Source organism: Orycteropus afer, unplaced genomic scaffold, assembly GCF_000298275.1.
Source record: "Orycteropus afer afer isolate SDZICR_OR568_19922 unplaced genomic scaffold, OryAfe1.0 scaffold00578, whole genome shotgun sequence".
Classification (NCBI taxonomy): domain Eukaryota; kingdom Metazoa; phylum Chordata; class Mammalia; order Tubulidentata; family Orycteropodidae; genus Orycteropus; species Orycteropus afer.
The window spans coordinates 1,542,135-1,552,539 of NW_006922165.1; the positions used below are offsets into that span (position 1 = coordinate 1,542,135).

The 10,405-nt window shown below is 38.4% G+C and overlaps 1 non-coding gene across 1 annotated transcript; it reads right to left on the bottom strand.

The window, feature by feature from the left end:
* Positions 1-9,468: 9,468 nt before the first annotated feature.
* TRNAE-UUC lies at positions 9,469-9,540 on the bottom strand. The gene has a single exon. It is a non-coding gene; the product is annotated as a tRNA-Glu (tRNA).
* Between the last annotated feature and the right edge of the window lie 865 nt (positions 9,541-10,405).

The window sequence follows — 10,405 nt, forward strand, 5'->3', positions numbered from 1 at the left end:
TGTGGGTGTGTTTGTGTCTTATGGGGACTGTTGTTGTCTCCCACTCATTTAGACACAAACTGCAATTGAATAACTATAAAAAAACTAAAAGCCATGGACAAAAAACACACCATGTAATCACACAGGAACAGTAACCAAAAAAAGAAAAAAGGGAAAAAGAAGAAGAAAGAACAAGAAAACCTGCAATATCTGGGGTATAGGGCACTGAGAAAAAAAAAGTAGAGGGGAATAATGAAGGAAAATGCAGAAAGAAAACAAGGAATGGGGTTAACCACGAGAAAAAAGGGGGAGGAAAAAAAAACTTAATTAAAAAAAAAAAAATTCCAACCAGGAACATGGAAAAGAAGAAATGCCGAAAACTAGGACCTGGGAGGGGAAGATTAAGAATAATAGTAAAAAGGGCAAAAGTATTCATAATAATAGTTGTTTTAAAACAGACGTATATAAGCAAACTAATCACCAGAAAAAAGGGGAAAAGAAAAAATAAAAAAAGAGAAAAATAAAAAAAAAAATTGGTGGAGGACAGGGCAGGGCAGGGCACCCAGGCTCTATCTGAGCACACAGACTGTGATGGAGTTCCTGTGGGCCAAGAAGGTAGGTGGGAGTGGGGGATGGCCGCACGTCCGTTCATCACGCGGGTATGAGATATAAGAATAACGAGGAAAGTGGTACCTTTTCAGTCTTTCAAATCCGGAGAGTCCTTGCAGTTGCTGGAAAGCAGAACGTGTTCTTAAGCCCCAGGAATCTGTGAGAGCGTTGTGTCTTTAAATATCCAAAATTGTCAAGCTGCTTTTAAACCTTCAAAATGGCAGTGCCCTCCGGACCAGCAAAAGTCCACAGCTCAGCCTGCCTTTGTCTTCGCCTTCTCCGTTTATTCCCCAGCCACTAGAGCAGTCCTTTGTGCAGTCGCTGGGTAACAGGGCTCATCTGTACTTCAGTACTTTGAGATGCCACCTTTGTTTTATACTAAAATTTTCTCATATAATTGGGTGTAATTCTGGACTGGTAACATAGTGCCTAAGATACTTGACTGCTAACCAGAGGGCTGGTGGTTCAAATCCACCAGCCACTCCTCGGAAGGAAGGTTGGGCAATCTACTTCCGTAGTGATACTGCCTTGGAATCCCAAGGAGGGGTTGCTATGAATCGGGTCCGACTCGATGGCACATAACAATAAAAACAAATTCTGGACTGTTTATTCTAATTTACTGGTCTGTTTGTCTATACATGTCCTGGTACAACACTCTTTTAATTATAGATGTGTTATGTTTTAATGTCTGTTAAAAGAACTCACTCTCATAGTTTTTCTGTTCAGTGTTTTCCTAGCTATTCTTGCTTATTATTATTATTTTTTTTTTTTTCAAATGTGCACTTTAATATCAGCTTGCCTAATTCTATGAAATTTCCTGTTGGTGTTTTATTGGGATTACATTGACTTTATAAATTAACTTAAAGCAAAACAAACCAAACTCACTGCCATGGAGTCGGATCCAACTCATAGTGACCCCTCCTTGGGTTTCCGAGGCAGTATCACTATGGAAGTAGATTCTCCAGCCTTCCTTCTGAGGAGTGGCTGTTGGGTTTGAACCGCTAGCCTTCTGGTTAGCAGTCAAATGCCTTAGGCAACACCACCAGAGGTCCCCTAAATTAATGTAGGGAGAGAGAAAAACAAAAAGTAAACCAGTTGCCATCAGATTGATTCTAACTTGTGACAACCCCATTTGTCTCAGAGTACAACGCTGTGCCATAGTGTTTTCATTTTTAGAAGTAGATGGACAGGTCTTTCTTTTAAGGTGCCTTTGAGTGACTAAAACTTCCAGCCTTTCAGTTAGCACACTAACCCTGAGTTCCACTGAGGGACTTCAGCTTTGGGAGAACAGACATCTCTATAATATGGTATCAAAGAATGAGGATGTCTTTCCATTTGCTCAAGTTTCTTTAGTTTCAATCATGTTTTAGTTTTTTTTATACAGGTTTTACACATTGTTTATTTAACTTATTCCTAAATATTTAATCTTCCTTGTTGCTATTGAAAGTGGAATTTTTCTTATGCCATTATGTTCTTTATTTACTGTTTGTGTATGTGATGGCTATTGATTATTGTATTTTAATTTTGTGTCCTGCTACTTTGCTGAATTATTTTAATTTCAAGTTAATTTTATGATGCTTTTTGTTTTTTTTCAGGTATACTGTCATAGTATCTATAATCAAAGATAGGTTTAATTTTTCTGTATCTATTATTCCTCTAATTGTTTTATTTTGTCTGATTACATTTGGCTAAAACCTCTAGAAAGGAGCCCTGGTGCTATGACGGTTACGTGCTTGGAAGCTAATGGGCAGTTTGAACCTGTGAGCCACTCCACAGGAAAAAGATGTGACAGTCTGCTTCAGAAAAGATTTATAGCTGTGGAAACCGTATGGGACAGTTGTACTCTGTCCTGCAGGCTTGCTTTGAGTTCTGATTAACTCAGCAGCGTTGGGTTTGGGACATACCTCTAGTCCAATGTTGAATAGTAGTGGAGATGGTTGGCATCTTTGTCTTGTTCTTGATCTTAGTGGATATGACCGTATTGTTTCTTTATTAATAAAATGCTGGGTATAGAACTATAATTCATCATATTAAGAATGTTTCCCTTGATTCTTATTTACTTGAGTATTGAATTTTAAATGAGTGTTGAATTCTGTCAAAAGATTTACCAGTATTTATGAAGAAAACCATGTTTTCCTCCTTAGATTTATGAATACATGATATTTTTTACATTTCCTAGTTGAACCAACTTTATATTCCTAGAGTAAATTCCACTTAGTCATGGTGCATTTTTGTTTTTAATACGATATTGGATTCTTTTGGCAAACAGTTAGTAAAAAAAATTTGTTTCTTTGCATTATATTACCTGACGTGCTGTCTCATAATTATTCGTTGGTGTTTCCATCTCCCTGACTAGATTGAGGGGAGCTCTGGTGGGGTAGTGCCTAAGGCATTTGACTCCTAATCAGAAGGCTGGCGGTTCAAACCTACCAGCCACTCCCCAGAAGGAAGGTTGGGCAATCTACTAACATAGTGATGCCGCCTCAGAAACCCAAGCAGGGGTCACTGTGAGTCGGATCTGACTCCACAGCAGTGGTTGCAGTTTTGACTAGATTGAGAGCTCTTAAACTTGATTTTCCTCTTCTCTTCCCTTAGTGCCTACCTAGCACAATTCTTCATATATAGTTGGGATTCTGTAAATGTTTGTTAAATAAGTTAGAAGCAGAAAATGCTTATTAAACTTTTAATGAATGAAATATTAGACAATTATCAGACATACCTGTTTTCAGTACTAAAAAGCACTAGCCAGTGGAGGTGTGGGAAGTCTGTGTTCTGTTCTGGAACTTTGGTTTTGTATAAGCCATAAAAAACTACACTGTGGTTTCAAGCATCTTTGGATTTCAGGTTTTTTGTCAGTTAAGTGGGCACTCTGATCTTTTAAATTCTATTCCATATCCAAAAGGATTTTATGAAACTTGTTTTTAATTTGAAGTAGGTATTTTTGTATTGTGCATAAGTACTTTTCCTGAGGGTTTTTTTTTTGTTGTTGTTATTGTTGTTAGAATTGTTTAACTGTTGTAATCTATAGATACGTAGGATTGTCCATAGTTTTGAAAAGCAGATTTTGACTAGAAATAAGTTATTTATGTTATGGAATATTTGTAACAGGATTGGTGAGATGATGATACAGCTCTTTTAACTAAATTTTTTAATGTGTACTTAACACATTTTACTTTTAGGTATGTCTGACTGCAGCAATGATACTACAACTTTTGATGCATCTAAACCAGCCACAGAAGAAGTCAAGTCTAATTCTGAGGTGATTAGGTGGTATTTATATTGTTTTTTAAAATCAGCCCATCTCAGTCAAAGACTTTTCTAAGTTGATTTAGTTCTTCTAAGGATATGGCACTCTAAAATTCTTCACACAGTTATATATAGGAAAAGGTGGTGGGGAAAGGAGAAAGTAGTTTCTTCATAATATGAATTAAGTTATCATTTGTCTTTGGCCATTCTAGAATTTTAGAGGATAGCTTATTTGTCACATAAATGTGAACATAAAAATTGTGAGTAACCTTTTATTTTTTAAATAAAAATTATTACATAAAATTTTGAAATTTATATATGAAATAATGACAATAGCTAAAAGTTTCTATTGAAGTAATAGTGGTAGTACACACATATTTGAACCTGTTCACTCTAATTTGCTTTCTCTGCTTAGGGTGAATCAGAATCCAAGTATAGAGCCTTTAAAAAAGTACTCAGTTTTGGATTTCAGCTGAGATTTACTGAGTCTGAATCTGTAGTGGACCATGTATATTTTTTCCCTTTTTGAAAGTTCTAATATATACTACTTACACTGTTCTGGTTCATTAGAATAAGAAAGATGCTAAACAGTTTTAAACTGAATTTAAATCAACCCTCCTAACACAAGTGGTTAATAGCCATAATAAAGGTTGGCAGTTTGAACGCAATTGCCAGTCCTGGCCATCTGCTTCTGAATGGTCACAGCTTTGAAAACCCTACTGCAGTTCTACTCTGCACATGAGGGGTGGCCGTGAGTTGGAATTGGCTCAGTGGCAACTAGCAACAGCAATAGCATTTTGTTGAATGACTAATACTGTTGTTATGTGCCACTGAGTCAGCCCCGACTCATAGTGACCCCTCCTTGGGTTTCCAAGGCAGTATCACTACGGAAGTAGATTGCCCCATCTACCTTCCGAGGGGTGGCTGGTGGGTTTGAACCGCCAGCCTTCTGGTTAGCAGTCAAGTGTCTTAGGCATTATGCTACCAGAGCTCCTAATACTAGTGATACATATATAAGGCTTACAGCTTTATCAGAGTAGCATTTTCATATTGTCCCATCTTGGTCCTTAGAATAATTTGGTATAATTCAGTTAGGTAAGTAGAATGACTATTATTTTTCCTTTTTTTTTTTTTGTTTTTTGAACAAACTTAAGGTTCAGAGTAGTTGTGATTGACTCAGAAGAACTGTTAAAGCAGGAACACAACATGAAGTCTTCTCACTGTAGTTGCAATGTTTCTGTACTAATTTGCCTCCTGTATCTGTTGCACAGTGCTAGTTGCAGTGTTTCTTCAGTTAAGCCAAACACTGTGAGCTGGTATTGTTTTAATGTATGATACAGAGTTAGATAACTTAATTTTAGTCCAGAAGTCAAAGTTGAGTTTTGTTGAGCAAATTGTGCATTATCTGTGTAGGATTCAGGATCCTTTGTGATTTAGAATTACCTGGCTATTTCCCATTTAGCAAAGCAGTGTTAACATTATGTTTAGTCCTTGGAAACTAGGGAGTTAAGTATACTATATTTATATTAGCTTATATTTCTCTGAATCTCTACTTTTGAAAGGGACGTGATTGTAGGAAATTTGATACATGTGATCTGTAGGGAAGATGGACAGCCCAGCTAATGGTGAGACTAATAATAATAAGTGAATATATTCTGTTTGTGACTTTATCACTGTGAGTTTCTTCTATGTGAGTGTTACCCTAATAGATGTTAACCTAGACACGATAAAGAATTAAGTCTGGATGATGATGAGTTGAAGGAAATTCCTGCCAAGTAACTGATCATTCAAATTTCTTTCTTCTCCTTTTTTTTTTTATAACATCAGTTTGTGTTTTTTACCTTTTGAACTAAAAATGAAGTAGAAACATGAGTTTGTTGCCTTGTTCCATAGTCTAGTCTTGATTAGAGCAGATAAAGGTAAGTTTTGTTTTTGTGCTTTTAATATTTCCACTTTTCACCTTGAAAAGTGTTTAAAGGGATATTTATCTTTAGAAGAAACAAAAGTTTTACTAGGCATCATTTACTGGGGGCCTAATAGTTGCTAGGCTTTGTACTAAGAATTTTGCATATATTACCTCATTTATTGCTACAGTAACCCTATTGGCAATTGAGGTTTTCCCCCTATTTTACATATTAGGCATCAGAGACCTGGAAAGTTTAGCCTAACTTTTAGCATGCTTAAAAACAAGGTAGAAACTTTCTAAAAGGAATTTAAAAGAACATGACTTTCTCTTAATTAAACTTATGGAACTATGTAAGGCATATTATCTTCTAAAAACACGTATTTAACAGTGTTCTTTAATCAAGTTTACCACTCATCAAGCAAAAATAAATAGTATAATAATAGACTCAAAGTTTTCTCAAAGTTTTATGAATCATGTTGTAGCTATTATAGTGCTGAGAAAGTTTGCTAGACTGAAGGATAGTATAAGTAGGTATATAGTCCACCAAAATAGGGTGGAAATTATTCTCCCCAAATGCAGTTGGTCTCATGCTTTGAAATGGGTTACATCTTTAATATTAAAGTGAATAAATATTAAGACCCATGTCGCCTACTAGTATAAAAGACAATTTATAGTACCTGGCTATTTACAAAGTTTCTCCACCATGACACTGTTGATATTTTTGACTAGAAAAAAACTTTGAGAAGCTGTCCTGTACATGATAGAACATGCAGCAGCATCCCTAGTTTCTACTTTCAAGATACCAGTAGGATATCATTCCTAGTTGTAACAACCAAAAATATCTCTAGACATTGTTAAATATTCTCTGGAGGGTAAAATTGCCTCTGATAGAGAACCATTGGGCTGTCAGGGTCAGTGACAGGAACATGTACCTTTCCTGGCACTTGATGTCATTTTCAATAATGACAGGCTTAGTATTGTGGAGTCTCTGATTCCCAGGTATCATAGTTTTATTCAGCACCTGTCCACTGCTAGGAGTAGGGAAATTTCTTGATGAAGCTATCTCTAGAGGTCAGGTACAGCAGAATACAGCAATAATGATATAATTGGAAGTTAATGTGTGTGTGTGTGTGTGTGTGTATATATATATATATATATATATATATATTTGTTGTTGTTGTTGTTATGTGCCGTCGAGTCAGACCCGACTCATAGCGACCCCTCCTTGGGTTTCCGAGGCAGTATCACTACAGAAGTAGATTGCCCCATCTTCCTTCCAGGAGTGGCTGGTGGGTTTGAACCGCCAGCCTTCTGGTTAGCAGTTAAGTGCCTTAGCCACTATGCTACCAGAGCTCTCGATATATATATATATGGGTTGACATGGTCCATTAATGCATTTCAGGCATCTCTTAGAGAGGCAGGGTAATGTGGTGGTTAAGAATGAAGACTCCAGAGCCAGACTGCCATATTTTAAGCCCAGTTTCATTGCTTGCTAGCCGTGTGTCATAAGCAAATTTCTTACTTCTGTCTGTTTTCTTACACGTAAAACAGGAATAACAGTGGTACCTAGGTCAGAGAGCTCTTGTGAGGTTAAGTGAGATAATGCACATAAAGCAATTAGGAATAAATTGGTTAATATCTGAAAACCACCTAGAAAAGGGCTTGACATATGGGTACTCAGTTGTTAGCTCTTATTCTTATAATGCATCATTTAGGAGAGGATATATTATAAATATGCCACAATTTAAATTTCTTAATATTCCTAGGCCTCGTCTCATTATCCTTAAAACGGACAAAGTACATTTACCTTATAAGGCAATTGTGAAGGTTGAATGAAATAATATACTTAGCATGACTTTTGTTAGTTGCTCTTGAGTTGGTTCCACTTTCACAATCCTTGCTATGCTTGAACCCATTGTTGCAGTCACTGTGTCAGTCCATCTTATTTAATGTCTTCCTCTTTTTCACTAATCATCTGTTTTACTAAGCATGATGTCTTCTCTGAGGACTGGTTCCTCTTGGTAATATGTCCAAAGTATGTGAGACTAAGTCTTGTCATCCTCTCTTCTATGGAGCATTCTGGCAGTACTACTTCCAAAACAGATTTGTTCATTCTTCTTGTAGTCCATGACATATTCAGTATTCTTTACCAGCATCGTCAACTTCAAAGGTCATCAGTTATTCTTTGTTCTTTATTTATTGTCCAGCTTTTGCATGCATATGAGGCCATTGAAAATACCTTGGCTTGGGTTGAGCACACCTGAGTCATCAAAGTGACATCTTTGCTTTTTAATGCTTTAAGTAGGTCTTTTGCAGTGGGTTTCCCTAATGCAATACATCTTTGATTTCTTAACTGTTGCTTCTATGGGTGTTGATTGTGGATCCAAATAAAATTAAATCCTTGACCACATCAATCCTTTCTCCATTTCTTGTGCTTATTGGTTCAATTGTGAGCATTTTTGTTTTATATTGATGTGTAATCTATACTGAAGGTTATAGTCTTTGATCTTCATCAGTAAGTGCTTCAAGTTTTCACAGTAGTAAATGGTAAACACTCAATAAAGGTCAGCTTTTTAGTGATTATTCGTAGTACTGGAATAGGGAACCATGAAGCTGCCAGACAAGTTTCATAGCATTCTGATATTATGAAAAGTTGCTAGGCCATTTCACAGTAATCATGTGTGTATAAAATGGTGAAGTGGGGTCGTCTGACCTCCTCTAATTTTAGGTGGAGAATTAGGAGAATCACTGTCAGCAGTTCACGGCTGATTCCTATGAGGTGGAAGTCAAACACACTTAGACCTTCCAACTTTTTTTTGCCGATTCTAACACCAACTATCCCTCCCATGGTATTCTCTACTTCTCTGCTGAGTTCAGTAGTTTGTTACAATGGCCACACAGAATTCACAGACAGTACTCACGATTATGGAGTTTATTAGGGAAGTAACAGGTTACAATTCAGTGTCAGGAGCAATAGGCTACAACTCCAGATCAGGATCAGGAAACATGTAGGCAAAGTTCCCCTTCTTCAGTGCAGGACAGCTTCCTCAGCCTCAGTTCCTCTCAGCCATGAAGACTCCTCTTGTCTCTCTAGAGATTGAGAGCTCCTTCAGGACAAGCCTTCTCTCACTTAGCCCTTGACCCTTGGCCTGCCTCTGCCTTACTTGGGCAAGCATTACAAAGTTCTTTTAGCTTTGCTGCTAAGTGCCCAGAGTTATCCTACTCCTTCAGCAAGCCTCCTGCCTGAAGGCACTCGAACTCTCTCATTCTCTGTGTTGGCATGCCCACTGTAGCTGTCTGTCTTGCCCAGAGGACTGGGAAGCCTACTGCACAATCTCTTGCTGGTTTTCTGGTTCTGTTGCTGCTGTTTCTCAGCTGCCATTTCTCACAGTCTCATGCTGTCTCTGGTGTTACAACTCTCTGTTTCCTGGTTCTAGGAGTTTTTCAGTGCGGGGACCCTGTGTCCAAAGGACTCACTGTACTCCTGGCTCTTCCTTCTTTATCGTAGTAAGATCCCCCCTTTCTGCCTCTGTTGTTGTTGTGTACCGTCGAGTCACACCTGACTCATAGTGACCCCTCCTTGGGTTTCCGAGGCAGTATCACTACGGAAGTAGGATTGCCCAACCTTCCTTCCGAGGAGTGGCTGGTGGGTTTGAACCGCCAGCCTTCTGGTTAGCAGTCAAGTGCTTTAGCCACTATGCTACCAGAGCTCCCCAAATGTTGTGGCGTTCCCACACCGGGAGTCGAACCCCGGCCGCCTGGGTGAAAACCAGGAATCCTAACCGCTAGACCATGTGGGAGACGACTTTCTGCCTCTAGGATGGCTCATTTTAAGCCTAGCAGGATGGCAAAACTGACCAATCCTCTCATTAGGGTTCCATATACTTTATTTGCATGGTCTTATCGCACAAGAGTTCCATCTACCTTATTTGCATTGTTAGCAAGCTGTCCAGTCCTCTTGGTGGGTGTAAGCACCTTTTTTGCATAATCCTACCCACTCACTGTGTGGGAGTTACACAAGAGATAGTGGCTTGTACTGCCGAAAGTGTTAGCTCTGGTAACTGGATGCTGCCATTTGTGTCAGGGCCACTGCAGACCCAGGAAATTGCTTTTGCTGCAGTTACTACATCACAGGCCCCTTCCCCCTGAGTGAGTTAATTAAAATCTCTCCTCTTTTACACTAACTTTTGATTACAAGTCTGAGGTAAGTTCCTTTGATTTGTTAGAGCCTAAGTTCTATTCCAGGGAGTTAGTGGGTAGCACAAACAACTTAAATGTTTAACATCTAGCTGAAAAGTTGGTAGTTCAAACCCACCCAGAGACACCTTGGAAGATAAGCGTGAGGATCTGCTTCTGAAAGGTTACGGCCTTAAAAACCCTGTGGAGCAGTTCTGTTCTGCAGATGTGGGGTCCTCATGAGTCAGAATCACCTCAAGGGCTACTAACAACGACACATTATATGCCTGTGCTCTTACTGTTGCATGCCGTTGAGTCAAACCCGACTCATAGCGACCCCTCCTTGGGTTTCTGAGGCGGTATCACTACGGAAGTACATTGCCCAACTTTTCTTCCGAGCCTGTGCTGTAGAGGTTGGGAAATAAATAATATTAACATAACTTAGATAGCATGTAGTATATGCCAAACACTTTTCTAAGTACTTTATAT